Consider the following 15,148-nt stretch of genomic DNA (forward strand, 5'->3'; position numbering starts at 1 on the left):
TATCTAACCAAATTATGTAGAAGTAAGAATGCGCTTTTGTAAGTTTAAACTAATTAAAGAACTGATAAGCTTGTACTTTATATAAGTGCCTCTGTATTGCTAATAAACGAAGCTTGCATTATCGATCACATTGATTGTCTGCATGTCTTCCCCCACTGGAAAGTCAGCATCCAGCTCCTACTATCTCTTTCCAATGTGCCAAGATACAGCCCAGCGGGCTTGCTCTGGGAATTTCCTCACTCTGTCTGGTTCCCATCCTATTCAGAGTTTGAATTTACTCAAATACTGTGCCACCCCTTTTGGGTCACTTGTATGGTGTATAAGCCACTCTTTATAAATTCTCCTATGCCTTCTGCCAAGCCTGCTTCGCTGCCACTTGAAATGTCTTCAAAAGTCTTTACTATCTCCTCCCAATCTGCTCCTAGCACACTATTTTAGGAATGTAATGCTCCTTGCCACACAAAAGTTTCAACACAGAATGTTCCTTGCTTTCCCAACACTGCAGGCACAGATTTCTGCTTGCTAAATAAATAGAATTATAACGTCTCCGACTTCCACAAAATCCGCACTGAGCCAAGACCCACAGCCAGTGTGGGGCTGGAGTCTTCTTATACCCACACACAAAGCAGGGAGTCCCTTCTATCACTCATGCAGATAGGATGCATGAACGGAAAAAGTTGGGGCTATGCTTTTACCATATATCTATTGAGGGATGGGGGTAACAACCTCCCTCCCTGCTTAGCCACTGTTGCTGTTGCTTCTATCTCCGTCTCCTAGTTTTATCTTGCTTCCACCCAAATCTTTCTTTGCACTCTCTCACAGTTCTTTCACAGTTTTCTTCCCGAACTTCCCAAATCTCAGGTACCAAATGCGACTTTACACACACAATCTTTAAAATCTCAGGCTCAAAATCAACTTCATTAGCGTACCCCTGATAGCACTGAGAACACAGGCTCTGCCGCCTGGCAGAAGAGCAGTACCACCTCCTTTTACAAACTTTACACTGTATTAATACCCATGCAACATGCCACCCTCCCGTTGAATAAAAAGTTCTGACACATCCACACAAACAAGCTATTCCACTGTCGCGGGTTGTCACATACTCTTTCAAACCCTAAATTCTCTGCTGCTGGTTGTTCCCAATCAAGAGCCACTAATCTTCCTGCAGAGGTTCTGTATATTCCCTCTAAAGGGACTCGTTCGCCCCTTCTCTCTATCCAATGTCTTATTGGATTTATAAATTCCCACAAATCCAAACCGAACCACTGAGGGGAAGGGGTTCTCCCAGCCACGATTCCGAGCACCCCCCCCAACAAATGCTTCAATACTACACTCTCAAACAACACACGGCAACATGCACGCCCCCGATTTACAAACGAATAGGCGAGCTAATATACAGCCACATAGACATAAAAGCAATCCAACAACAACCAATATCCACACAGGCATATAAGCAACACAACAACATTCAAACCAGCTACTAGTAGCAAAAATGTTCACAACACCCACTTGTAATAGCTTCAGGGTCCCGCTTATGTTTTTCCCAACACAGTAACAAGTTCTGGCGGGACCCCCCCCCTTTTTGCAATCACCTGATCCGCTCTCAGGATTGCTAGCAGCCGCTCTGTTGGTCAGCGATTCCCCCTTGCCGGCTCCGGTAGCTGGTTGCTTGCAAGCCCCACCTTTACCCTCACAGGGACTACGCTGTGCGCGGGACGTCTCCTCACGGCTTACCAGCAGCCCTGGCCACGCATACGACTTACAGGCACCCTAAATGCAAAACATACCGTTTATCTGCAGTTTCAGCAGGTTGTTGTCTGTCCGCTGCAGTGAGCGAGCCGAGGGCGAAGTTCCTCCAGGAAAGCCCTGGGGTGCGCCTAGGACGTCCGCTCCTCAGCCGATCCTGCAGCCGGACAGAGTTTCTCCTGGCTGCTCACCAAAATGATGATCGGAAAAGACTCCACTACTAAATAAGTAGTAAAGTAGGTATGTTTATTCCAGCGCTGGGATGCATGGGGGATAGCTCCTCCAAAACCATACATGCCGACAGCTGCATTCAGCTTGGTATTTATCGGGTTACAAGTTCGATATTCATTAAGTTTCCCAATATGCCTATACATATTCATCACCTAGCCCCACCCAGCCTCGCTTCGTATTAAAATGAACCAAAAAGTCATTTACATCCACGTTGCGCGTGCGCAGTGTTGTCTGTTGGCTTTGGCAGGGGTCTCCGAGGGTCGCCTTCCTCATCCTGAACTTTTCACCTTTCCTCCCTGCGCATGCTCTTTATACCCCTGTGTCATAGGTTAGCAGTAATGAGTATTTTAGACCAAACCACTACACCCTGGCCTGAGTTTAAGCTTTGAGACTGGTTTGAGATAGTTTTGGGTTGAGAACAGGATGTCTGTCTTAGACTCCCCCTGCCCTTATCAGTGGTCTCTTATCTTTTCTTCCTGCTCTGGTATGCTGACCAAGCTAGATGCATTGCTCCTAACAAACTAATTCTTCTGCTCCCCATCCCTCTGATTCAATCACCACCCATGGATCTGTGACAAGGCTTGATTATTGCAGCTTAGATATCCATTGGTCAAAATAATGGTCTTGATCCATCTTGATCCATTGGGAGTGAGGGGAAAAGCTCACGAAACACAAAGTCTGATGGATTAAAATACACCCAGGATAGGTGGGAACACCCAGGTACCTCCTCTGTCTGTGGTGGAAGTTTTACAGTGTCTCTTGCAACAGACTCTGGATCTGTTGCAACACTTTTGGATCACATGTAGTCGTATGGTGGAAGGCCTCAAGAATGGATCTGGGGGGCACTTTGGAGGTCTTAAATGGTTTATGATCCCTTCTCAGCTGCCTCTCATGTCAGCACAGTTGAGCTAGTAATGCCCCGATGTGGGAGTGTGTTTGTTTAGTTCAGTCCGGGTCTCCCCTCTATGTTCTGTAAGTTTGGTGTACCCCAGTTGGCACCCCCCCCGTTTTATTTAAATCACCCTGTCTGTCATTTTTATCTCCTCCCAGGACCCTGTCTGTCACTCTGCCACCCCTCCCAGGCTTCTGGAAAGTTCTAGCCAGGGGGCCAGGTGATTAGTCCTGGGAAAGGAGTCCCTCCCTTCCCCTGTTATAGTTGGTTCCCTTATGTGTCCCTCGTTCTGCTTGCCGCACCCTTCCCTTCCCTGGTTGGTTGTTCTGTACACCCCCCCCATGCCCCCCCCCGCCATAAAATGCCCTGGCGCGCGATCTGCAGGTGCTCTGGGTTGGGCACCCCTGGTGGTTGAGGTCCCCTCGTTCGGAGGACCAATAAACTTTCTGGATTTAACCCAACTCTGAGCCTGCCCCCTTTCCTCCGCCATCTGCCTTTATCGCCACGGTCCCTTGGAAGGACCCACGAGCCAGACCTTTGATCCCTCCGATATCAGAGGCTGGCCCCCGTTGCCTGCTGTGTCCCGAGCTGACCGGGCTGAGTGGGAACTGTTCCTAGAGGACACAACGGCACCCCATCAGACCTTCCATGGGGGAAGGGCGGGGAGTTTTACAACTGAGCAAGTTGTGTAAGGGTGGGCAACTAGCATGATGCTAAACACCATCTGGCCTTGCATGATTTGCCCCTCCCTTCCCCTTCCCCCCATCCCTCCCACCCCCCTGCCAAGCCAAACTGATTTTCAACACAGCTGTTCTTAACTCATAGTCCAGTTCCCATCAGGAGGAATATTCAAGGAGGTGGACATTGGTGGTCGCAGATGAGCAGTTGCTTCTTTGCACAGTTTGCTACAGTGGACCAAAGTCCTTCTGTGATTTTTACAATGTTTAAGCCATTAAGCATTTCAGTCTCTCGCAGATGATTCACATGACTGTAGTACTGAAATGGATGACTATAAGCTCTTCATAAGGGACAGCCAAGGAAGGAAATGCAGTGGAATGGCTCTGTATATTAAGGAGTGTTCCAATTGTATGGAGCTCAGTGATAGTGATGATAAGGTTGAGTGCCTATGGGTAAGAATCAGGGGAAAGGCCAACAAGGCTGACATCCTGGTCAGAGTCTGTTATAGACCACCTAACCAGGATGAAGAGGCAGATGAAGCATTCTACAAGTGTCTGACAGATGTTTCACAATCAGTAGCCCTTCTTTTTGTGGGGAAATTAAACTTGCCTGATATCTGCTGGAAACTCCACTCAACAGAGGAGGCAGTCTAGAAGATTCCTGGAGTGTGTGGAAGAGAACTTCCTGACACAGCTGGTAATTGAGCCTACTAGTGTTACCAGATAATAAATGGCCTATACCTGGTGAGCTAACACAATGCTTGTTCTCCAAAACTACTGGCCTATGGAAACTGCACGATACCCATTGTGTAAGAACTGGAAGTTCACCAGCCTCGGTGTCCTGCCAACTCAGCCAGGTCACCTGGAACACTGGGGTCTATGACCACCAGGGACCCCCAGAGAGACCCCCAGGACAGAAGAACACATGCATAAACGGGAGGGAAAATATGTTCATGAATTTGGGAAAATGATTATCATATGTATGTTTAGTCCAGGACAATCAATGAATATGTATGCAAAATACAGTATATAAACAGAAACTTTCCTGTACTCAACACGCACGGCTTTGGGAGGAGCTATCCCCCCCGTGCATTCGGCCGAATAAAGAATGCCTGCTTCTTAATGCTACACTGGTGTTAAGGAGTTTTTATATTTTACTGAATTTTTGGTAAATCCTGGGGCAGTGTCCTGCTAGACCTGCTGTTTATGAACAGAGAAGGGCTGGTGGCAGATGTGCTAGTCAGAGGCCGTCTTGGGCACAGTGACCAGGAAATTATACTTTTTGATTCTCAGCAAAGTAAGGAAGGGGGTCAGCAAAACTGCTGCCTTGGACTTCCAGAGGGCCAACTTTGGCCTGCTCAGGACACTGATTGAGAGAGTCTTTTGGAAAACAGTCCTGAAGGGCAAAGTGGTCAAGGAAGGCTGGACGTGCTTCAAGAAAGAAATGTTAAAGGTTCAGGAGCAGGCTGTCCCTATGTGCCGAAAGACAAGCCATTGAGGAAGCAGACCGGCCTGGCTGAACGGGGAGCTTTCTCTGGGACTCAGAGAAAAAAGAGAGTTTATGACCTTTAGAAGAAGGGGCAGGCAACTCAGGAAGAGTACAAGGATATTGTTAGCTCATGCAGCGAGGGAATTAGAAAGGCAAAAGCCCAGCTGGAATTCAATCTGGCTACCATCATAAAAGACAATAAAAAGGGTTTTTATATATGCATTAACAGCAAAAGGAGGGCCAAGGAAAATCTCCATCCTTTATTGGTTGCAGGATGTGGGGGGAACATTGTCCCCAAGGCTGAGGAAAAGGCTGAGGTATTTAATACCTTCTTTGCCTCAGTCTGTGGATGTTAAAGAGCAGGAGCAGAGGAATTTTCCAGCTGCTGAAGCATTTTGTGAAGTTTTCTTTTCTCATGCTTTAGCTGAGAAACAGTGAAAGATGGTTCTGTAAATTAACTCTCTATCTTTCACCTGCAAGGTCTTGTTTTGGTTCACTGAAAAAAATATTTTGAAATGGGTGGTTATACCGCTCAGCCACTCACTGTGGTGCGTGGGTGGCCAAGGGGCCAATCATGTAATTTCTCTTTTGCGATCCGTGCTATAAAAGATGGGTTTTTGGCATTAAACGGTCGGCTTCGACCATCTTCTCTGACCTGAATCGATGTAGTTTTTCGCCGTTCCTGCGCGCAACAGCGACATCTGGTGACCCCGCATCGTGTACTACAACCGCTACCAGACTTAAAAGGTCCGGTGACCCGACGGGTACTGCAACCGTGGCCGGGCTTGGAGGGAACGCACCTCCCCCCTGCCCCGGGCTGCTGGGACGGGACCCTCAGCTGAAAAGGATGGGACATAAAGCCTCAAAAGGAAACAGTATTTTCTGCCTCCGTGCCACAGCTACCTATTTCGAATGCTGTACCGGGATCTCCCGTTCCCACGGCCCCGCCTTTGCCACGACTGGGAGGCGGGGGGTGTCGTGGCGGGGAGTGTCGTGGCGGCCGCTGCCCCGGCGCCTGCCGCTTTGCAGACAGCCGCGGTGCCGGCTGCTGCTCCGTGGGCGAGTGTGGCACCGCCCGCCGAGCCACAGCTCGCCGCTCCGTGGACCGCGGCGTCGGCGGCTGCTGCTCCGTGGGCACCGCCCGCCGCACCACAGCCCTCCGCACCACAGCCTGCCGCTTTGCAAACACCCACGGCGCCGGCTGTTATTCCGTGGCCGAGCCCGGTGCCGGCCGCTGCTCCGCGGGCGGCCCCGGGAGCTCGGCAGCCGAGCCCGGTACCGGTGCCTGCCGTGCAGCAACCAGCTGCGCTGGCGCCGCGGGGTCCGGCCGCGCCGTTCCAGGGTGCGGATGGGGCACCATGTTCTCCCGCAGCCACGCTACCGGGACCCGTAGCGCTTGGCTCTTATGCGCATGCTCCGACAGCCGGGCAGCTTCCGGCGCAGCCACAGACCCCACAGCTGTCGGGGACGGACGCTTTAATGCAACAACTTCTGGTTGTTTTGCGTGAAGCGATGCAGCAGTTCGCAGCGCTGCCAGAGCTGGTGCGACAGGCTGTCGTTGCTGGATCCGCGCCGGGATCGGCGCAGCCGGCCCCGGCCGGGGCACCGAGAGTAGCGCCGGCGCCTGCGCAGATGACAGAGCCTGCACGGACAGCTGTACTGCCCCGAGCAGCAAGGCCCTAAGCTGCACGGCCGCCAGCGAGTACATCGCGGCCCTCCGTGCCGCCGCCTACGGCTCCCCCCACTCCAGCCCCGGCCGCCGCACCGCCCGCTGTCCCGGCGCCTGCGTCCTGTCAGCCTCCCGGGAGATCGGACACACCTCCGTCTGACGATGCGAGCAGCGTTGCTACGGAAGCGCTTACTTCGCTACGGGAGGCTGTGAAGGCACTCAGGCGCCAGCAGTCAGGAACTCGGCTAGTCCGCAACCGCCTTCGGACCCTTCCGGAATGCACGGTGATTGTTCGCCCAAAATATTCAAAACGGTCTTGGGAGGAGGTTAAAAGGCGGGCATTGGAGGCTGGGGATTGGGATTTACTAGAAAGACTTGGGATGCCTGAAGAGGAAAGGGGACCTGAACGAGTTGCTACCTTACCTCAGAATCAGGCAGGTCAAAATGATCTAAAGAGGGACCAAGCTGGTAGTGACACAGAGGGTAAACTCCAAGCTTTTCCAGTACAGAAGGCACTGCCTAATTCAGGCCAGCCTGACAAGCATGGAATCTTTGCCTGGAAGGTGGTACAGGATCTGCAAACTAAGGTCGCTCAGTATGGATTGGGTTCTCCCGAGGTCTTGCAGATTATTAGAGTACTGAATACTGATCTGCATTTGATATTAAGCATTTAGGTCAGGTGTTATTTCAACCTGTACGATATCAAGTTTTTGAAGCCAACTGGAGAAGGATGGCTGAGAGGGCTGCAGCTGAGAATATGCAGTTGCCTCAAACTGATCCCAGATGTAGATTTCCTGCAGATGCTCTCATGGGACTCAATAATTATGGGGATCCCGATGCCCAGGCTACCTGGCATCCTCAGATCCTTGAACAGGCTCAGAGGATTGGTATGGGGGCTTTATTATAGGGCATAGACATGGCTGCTCCTAAAACATGATATGTAAAAATATCTCAGGGGCCGAAAGAGCACTTTTTGTCTTTCGTGGAAAAGATTGCTGTGGTCCTTGAGAAGCAAGTGGAAGATGAGGCCATTAGACAGCTGTTGTGCAGACAGCTAGCAAGAGATAATGCTAATGATGAGTGCAGAAGGATTATTGATGCCTTGCCAGGGGAACCCACACTTACACAGATGGTTGAAGCCTGTGCTAAGATGGGATCTGGGGAGCATAGGTCTGCTCTGGCTGCAGTTCTAAGACCTCTTCAATTAAATTCTGGTGGACAAAAGAAACCTAAGGTTGAGAGCACACAGAAACAGCTTAAACAAAGGAAGACAAACAAGGAGAACAGGCAAGTTGTTCAATGCAAAAGATGTGGTAGGCCAGGTCATTTTTCAGACTACTACCAGTCTATCTATCATGCCAATGGTCAACCTCTGATACGTTTGGGGAACTTGAACAGGAACGCAAAGGGGAGTCAAATATTTCCTCAGGACATAGCTCCTCTGGGACAGGCCTACTCAGCCAACTTAGAGCCAGCACCCAGGGATCTGCCAGCATGTGTGGGGTATGCCCAGCCCCTGCCCTGGAGGGATCTCTGCTGAGATAAGAGATTTCGCAATCGCCCAGCAGGACTCCCTGGAAAGGCAACCACTTCTTTGGTCACTGCGAGAAAAGACAGACCCACAATCCTTTAGGAGACCCTATGCAGATCCTTCGTAACCCATTGGTCTTTACCCATCCCAGATCCTCTGTAACCCATTGGTCTTCACCCATCCCCTGTATCCCTATAAAAGCAAGCCCTCTGGCCTCTGTGGCTCTCAGAGAGGGTTCTCATCCCTGGCTTTCCCCTTCGCCGGAGGGGACCAACAGTAAAGCTACCTTCGTGCGGAACCAGCCACACGAGCCTCTCGTCTCTCTCTCTGGTCTGGCTTGGCCTGGAGGCTGCCCTGCAGAGCTGAGCTGGAATCACGAGCTGATAATCACTAAAGAGCTGACAGTCTCTGCAAGGGCCCTCCTGCCAGCAGCTGAGGGAAGACACCGGGCCTCGGGAAGGCGATTCCTTTCGGGACCATCTCCCCGGACCGGTCACCTCTTCCTGGGTCAGAGCCCCTGACCCCCACACCAGCTGTAATAGGTGTGGATGTGCACGCCGTAGCAACAGTCGTCTCAGACTCCAGTCGTGTTTAAAAGGTTCCCTTTTGTGAGTATTCATCCCTATCTAATCCGAGTAAGTTGTTTCCTTGTAGTCACTGAGATCTTTCAGGATCTCTCCTCTGTGTGACTCCACTGGTGTATGAGGAGAGTGGAGTTGGTCTGATATTTTCCCACATTCGGGACACTCGTGACCTCTCTCAATTTTTCTTCTTTAGCTGCAGATACATCTCCTTGGACAGGCTCTCCAGCTGTCCCCTCCGCAGGCTCTCTTCAGTCTTTAGTCCCTTCTCCTGTTTCACCAGGTTTGCTATGGCTTTATTCAGTGCAGCTTTGTGGTTTTTCAGTGCTTCCAAAGTTCCAAGGAAAGATGCAGATACATCTCCTTGGAAATATTTAGGAGTCAAAATTCTGGATTAGAATGCAACATAAGGAGGTGCAATTCTCGAATTCTATTAAGACTTTGAGTGATGCTCAGGGGTTGCTGGGTATCATTAATTGGTTTCATCCTTGTCTAGGGCTAACCACAGCACAGCTTTTCCTGCTTTTAATTTTAAGAGGGGGACCCCGAGTTGAATTCACCTCAGAAATTGACTCCTGAAGCACGATGAGTGCTGCAGGAGGCTCAATAGGCTGTTTCTGCTTGACAGGTTTATTGAGTGGATCTCAGGTAGCTTTGAATTTGATCACTGATTAATACTCAAGCTCGAGTGCATTCATTTGGCATACCCGAAGCTACACCAAATTGCCAGGTTTCATAACAGAAGGTAATGCTAGGGCTGACATGCTGGCTAACCCTGCATGGGTAGCTCCTCAGCCTGATAAAATTGCATAAGCTAAGGCATTGCAAAAAGTTTATTCACACTTTCTCCTCAGTTATGTGGGCATCTGCTCATACTGGAGAGAAAGGTTGTGATGTCATTGCCCATTGGAAACTCGCTTTTGTGATCTTGGGCATGCATGCTTCTGTGAAAACTGATACTGGCTTTGCCTATGTCTCTCAGAAGATGCAGGCAAATAATCATTTTACAGTGCTATCAAATTCAAATAATTCTGTTATTTTGAATTATTTTCTCTCATTGCAGTCTGCAGGCAAGATGCACCTGCCTCGAGCGAAGGTCTGGGTACAGGACCTACTCACTGAGAAGTGGGAAGGCCTGTATGAGCTATTGCTTGGGGGTGTGGGTATGCCTGTATTCCCACAGATACCGGGGGTACGGTGGCTACCTGCAAGATGCATTCGCTCTGGCCTGCAGCACCAGAAGCAGAACAGGCAACCTTCAAAGCAGCTTCAAGTGTGACCAGAATGCAGATCATTCATTGAATGATTCTTCTGATGCTGACCAAAATGTCGACTATCAGCCTGGTCCTTCTACAAGCAGAGACTGAATTTCAGAGACTGCATTTCAGGTTCCTTATGTTATGGAGTCAGATTGTTATACAGAATGTTAGAGCCCTTAAGGCTATTTATCTAGAGTCAGTAATTAATGTAAGCCCTTAAGGCTATGTAGAATTAAGCTGATGTAGAACTGTAATAGTTGATATGAAGTTGGGTTCACTTGATGCATTTCCTTTAGCACTGCTGGAGGATCTCTCTGCCTGCTGTAAATTGGTATCTGATTTAGATTCCGTTTGGTAACTGGCCACTACCAAATGGACCCCTTATGCTGTGTTTGTTCTCCTTGCTGCAAGGGATCCCACAGAGGATTACAAATGTGACCTTTTTTGGTCTCAGACAAAAAGGGGGAACCGTGTATGCTAAAGAGCAGGAGCAGAGGAATTTTCCAGCTGCTGAAGCATTTTGTGAAATTTTCCTTTCTCATGCTTTAGCTGAAAAACAGTGAAAGATGGTTCTGTAAACTAACTCTCTATCTTTCACCTGCAAGGTCTTGTTTTGGTTCACTGAAGAATATTTTGAAATGGGTGGTTACACTGCTCAGCCACTCACTGTGGTGCGTGAGTGGCCAAGGAGCCAATCATGTAATTTCTCTTTTGCGATCCATGCTATAAAAAGATGGCTTTTTGGCATTAAATGGTCGGCTTCGACCATCTTCTCTGACCTGAAGTTATGTCGTTTTTCGCTGTCCCTGCACGCAACAGCGACATCAGTCCTTAACAAAGACCAGTTATCCTTAGGGTACCCAGCCTCCTTAGCTGGTAGACAGGATGGGGAGCAGAATAGATCCCCTGCAATCCAGAAGGAAGCAGTTAGTGACCTGATGTTGGAGGTTGGGTTTTTTCCTTTTTTCTTTTTCTCAGGGAATTTTGTCCCATTTGCTGCATAAGAGATGATAATGACCAGTACTTAAGAGACAAAAGAAGTGGCCAAGGTGGGGGGAAGAGTGCAGCTGGCTACTCTCTTAGTTGGCGGGGTGTGGGAAGAGATGGAATAAAGTTGAGTTACTGTTACAGCGGGGATTACTGTAACACGCATATATCAAACCAGGAGTCCCGTGGAAAAGAAATATATATGGACAGATTCTTGATAGATGTTTCAGAGATGTTTATTTCTCCAGCCACATGGCCGGGGCTCTGCTCAGGAACTCCTCAATCACGGGACCCGACGGTCCCTCCCGCGCAGGGGAACACAAACCAACCAATGGGGAATGAGGCTGACCAGGGGCAGGGAAACCCCGTGCCTCCCCTCAGGGCTACATGGCAGGGGAGGGACCCCAACATTTTACCCGTTTTATTTTAATAAAAGGAGAATGAAGACAACTGGATAATGTTGGGGTTTCAGTTTAGTCCTAGTTTTTTTCTGTTAAAGGAATTTTTTCCCATAGCATGTTGCTAGGAGATAAATGGCCATACTTGAGAGGAGATAGCCATACTTAAGAAAGACAAAAGGGCCCGGCCAGGCTTTTGTTCTCACCTGGCGGGCAGTTCAGTTCGCTCTCAGCGTCTGGAGAGAGAAGCCGCGGAGAGAAGAGCTGCTGGTTCCCGTTTTCGGCGTCTTTCCTTTCTGCTGGGAACAACACCGGGGATCCCAAAGCTGCTTTTCCCTGCCCTGCTGGAGGCTGGGCTGTGGCCGCCCGCCCCGCTGCTGCTTCGAGCCTTCGCTACGCTGTAGCCGTGCTTACCCTGCCTGCCTGGAGCCCCGGGGGGTTCCCCTTTTGGATACATCTCGTCTGCCACCCGGGATTTGTGTTTGTGCCTGCCGCTCCAGCCTACCAGTCCAGCCTGCTGTTTCCGGGAACCGGGACCAGCTGCCCACCGGTTTGTGAAGCTCCTTTGTTCCATCCTTTCCCGGGATCCCAGGGCATCAGAGCGGCCGCGTGTTCCCCGAGCTCGCTCCGGAGCGCCCCCTGCAGCCGCGGGGGAGCCATCGCACCTGCCCTGCTCACCGGGAGCCGCCAGCGATCCCTGTCGGCTGCGAGCGGAACTGCACCCGAGGGGGAGCAGCCTGACAGCCGAGAGGGCTGGGACTGGGTTTGTGTTTGCTGTTACTGTCATAGTTGTTGCTGTTTTGTTTGACTAGTTATATATATATATCTATATATATATAGTAAAGAACTGTTATTCCTATTTCCCACATCTTTGCCTAAAGACCCTTGATTTCAAAATTATAATAACTCAGAGGGAAGGGGTTATCTCTGCCACTCCAAGGGAGGCTCCTGCCTTCCTTAGCAGACACCTGTCTTTCAAACTGAGACAGATAAACATAACAAGGACAGTTTCAAAACAAAACAAGCCACCCTCCTGAGTCTTTAGATGTCCAAACAGATTCTCTGGAACATCTTAGGGCTGATAGAAGGGAGACAGAACTCTCTGAGCATGCTTTGTGGGGAAACTGAGGCAGGAGAGGGTTTAATTTCTTCCCTCCCCCTTTTCATCCCCCCATTGGCATCGGAGAGGAATTGTAAGGAAATGGAATTGTATAGGGAAGCCATGGGGTGAAAAACGGATTAGGAATAAACTGGGGATAGGGTAAACTTAGGAAAGGGTTTATATTGGGTATAGAGTAAAAGGGGAAATTAGGCTGTGGGTAGGGAGATTGCTGCGATGGATGTTGTTTATAATTTCGTGCATAACGGCTGCCTTTGACTGGAATACCTCCAGGTCCAGTAACATTCGCTGCTTGTAAACCCTTCTTTCCTTGTACTATATCAAACTGTACAACTTCCCCATCTCCTACACTTTGCAGGTAATTTTTAGGGTTATTCCTTTTAATGGAAGTTCTATGGATGAATAAGTCTTCCCCTGTATCATCTCGTGTTATAAATCCATAGTTGTTTTTGACATTGTACCATTTCACAGTTCCTGTGATTTTCGTTGCTAGAACTTCTCCTATCACGTGCTTGCGTGTCTGTCGTGTGTGCCGGTCCCGTGTGGCTGCTGCCTCGCCAGCTCCAATGTCTTGGCCAGGCCCCCGCGTTGCGGCTGCTCTGTGCTCTCTGAGCGGCGCTGCTCTGGCGCGTGTCTGGGCTCTGCGCGGCCCCGCGTTGCCATCGCCTCTGGCTCCGTGCCCTGTGAGTGGTTCCGCTCCGCCAACTCCACGCTGCTTTGAGAGCGGCCCCGTTTCGGCTCAGCGCTGTGCTGCGCGGCTTCTTGTGTCGCTGTGGAAACCGCCGCTTCTCCCTCCACAGGGCTCTCCGAGCCAGTCACTCAGAGCGGCCTGCCACGCCGAGCCCCGGTTCCTGGCTGCTCGTGGCCCACGGCACCTGCGGCGCCTGCGGCATCGCTCCCTCACTCGCGGCCGCGTGGCCAGGGACCCCGAGACAGGGGTGGGGTCCGCGATAAGGCGCGCGCTCCCGAGGGGGCCGGGCGCATCCAGCACAGGCACCTCCACCGGCACGGCTGCAGTCATGTGCTCCCGGGATGGCGGCCGCGCGGTCTCGGCCACGGGAGAAGTATGATCTTCTGCTTTAGGAGTAATGGGACCATACAAATGCTCTTCAAGAGCGTCCCTGATTATAAGGTATGCACGGAAAGCTTTGCTTTGATCCCATACCTTATCCCAGATCTCGTTCCAGAAACACCCCTCACAAGATTCAGGAGGTTCGATATCAAAAAGTAAGTCTCGAGAAATATAGGGGAACCTTTTGAAAAGCCACTTAAAGAAGTGTTCTACATCTCCCGGTTGCATTACTTTTTTGTTTTGTTGTTCAAGGATTCCTTTTACTTCTAGATACATTTTTTTCTGTGGCTCAGAGAGCCCCATTTCCCACGATTCTTCCATAGTCCAGAGAGAATATCCAAACCAAGATGAGAAGAGAGAGGCCTAGAGTGGTTTTTTACTCACGAGTTTCCTCAGGGATTGGTGTCTTTCCCGCATTCCTCCACCAGTTGTTACAGCGGGGATTACTGTAACACGCATATATCAAACCAGGAGTCCCGTGGAAAAGAAATATATATGGACAGATTCTTGATAGATGTTTCAGAGATGTTTATTTCTCCAGCCGCATGGCTGGGGCTCTGCTCAGGAACTCCTCAATCACGGGACCCGACGGTCCCTCCCGCGCAGGGGAACACAAACCAACCAATGGGGAACGAGGCTGACCAGGGGCAGGGAAACCCCGTGCCTCCCCTCAGGGCTACATGGCAGGGGAGGGACCCCAACAAGTTACAAGCTGTAAAACCTGCTGTAGAAACTGATCGTGATGAGGGGGGGGTTCGGTCAGGCCCGGCTGGAGACGAGAGATCTCTATAAGCAGATCTTGGTGCACGCTGTTTATTGCAAAGGGCGTGGGTACAGGGGCACTGCTTAGAGTTGCCAGCTGCAGCTCCAAGCAGGCCCAAGGTGTAGGAGAGAGAGAGAGTGAGCGAGAGAGCTAGAGAGTTACAAGCGTAAGTAAAAGAGAAGAGCTAAGAGCTAAGGGCAAGAGCAAGAGAGTTACTAACGTAAGGTCCTTGTTACAATACAATAAATCATCTTCTGTACTGAATATTCTAATTCTCACTAGCCAATCTAATACAAGGTACAAATCCTATAGCATTTACATACAGCCTATAAGAGTTATTACATTACCATAGAGTGTTACATTTTAACTTCTAAAAACTACTCCTTGGACCCCTTCTGCTGAGCTAGTAGGGTCTGCTCTGACCCTTGGACCTGTCTGCAAGCAGAGGGTATTGTCTAATCAAGAGGGGATTACCTTCAGCCGGCTATACCATTGTTTTCTAGTTGTTCAGTAACTAAGACTTTATATCTCAAAGGTGGCCTTCATTTCGATGTCGCTTATAGTTTTCATATTCCCAAAATCTTTTGTTAGGCAATCATATTTATAAGGCTTTCCTGTTTCATCTTCCCCAACACCTGCCTGCAGAGGCACATGGCAGCACAAAGGAGCACATGGTGGCACAGAGAAGCTTTGTCTCCACCGGACCCTGGGGGGAGGAGGTGTCACATGGCAG

General features: G+C 50.1%; 1 long non-coding RNA gene across 1 annotated transcript; it reads left to right on the top strand.

Annotated features, from left to right (window-relative positions):
* Positions 1–6,463: 6,463 nt before the first annotated feature.
* Positions 6,464–12,326, top strand: LOC138102753 (uncharacterized). Its single transcript, XR_011147518.1, has 2 exons — positions 6,464–9,099; positions 9,880–12,326. It is a non-coding gene; the product is annotated as an uncharacterized lncRNA (long non-coding RNA).
* The last annotated feature ends 2,822 nt before the right edge of the window (positions 12,327–15,148 follow it).

The sequence above is a fragment of the Aphelocoma coerulescens genome, assembly GCF_041296385.1.
Source record: "Aphelocoma coerulescens isolate FSJ_1873_10779 chromosome W unlocalized genomic scaffold, UR_Acoe_1.0 ChrW_unloc_scaf_1, whole genome shotgun sequence".
NCBI classification, from domain to species: domain Eukaryota; kingdom Metazoa; phylum Chordata; class Aves; order Passeriformes; family Corvidae; genus Aphelocoma; species Aphelocoma coerulescens.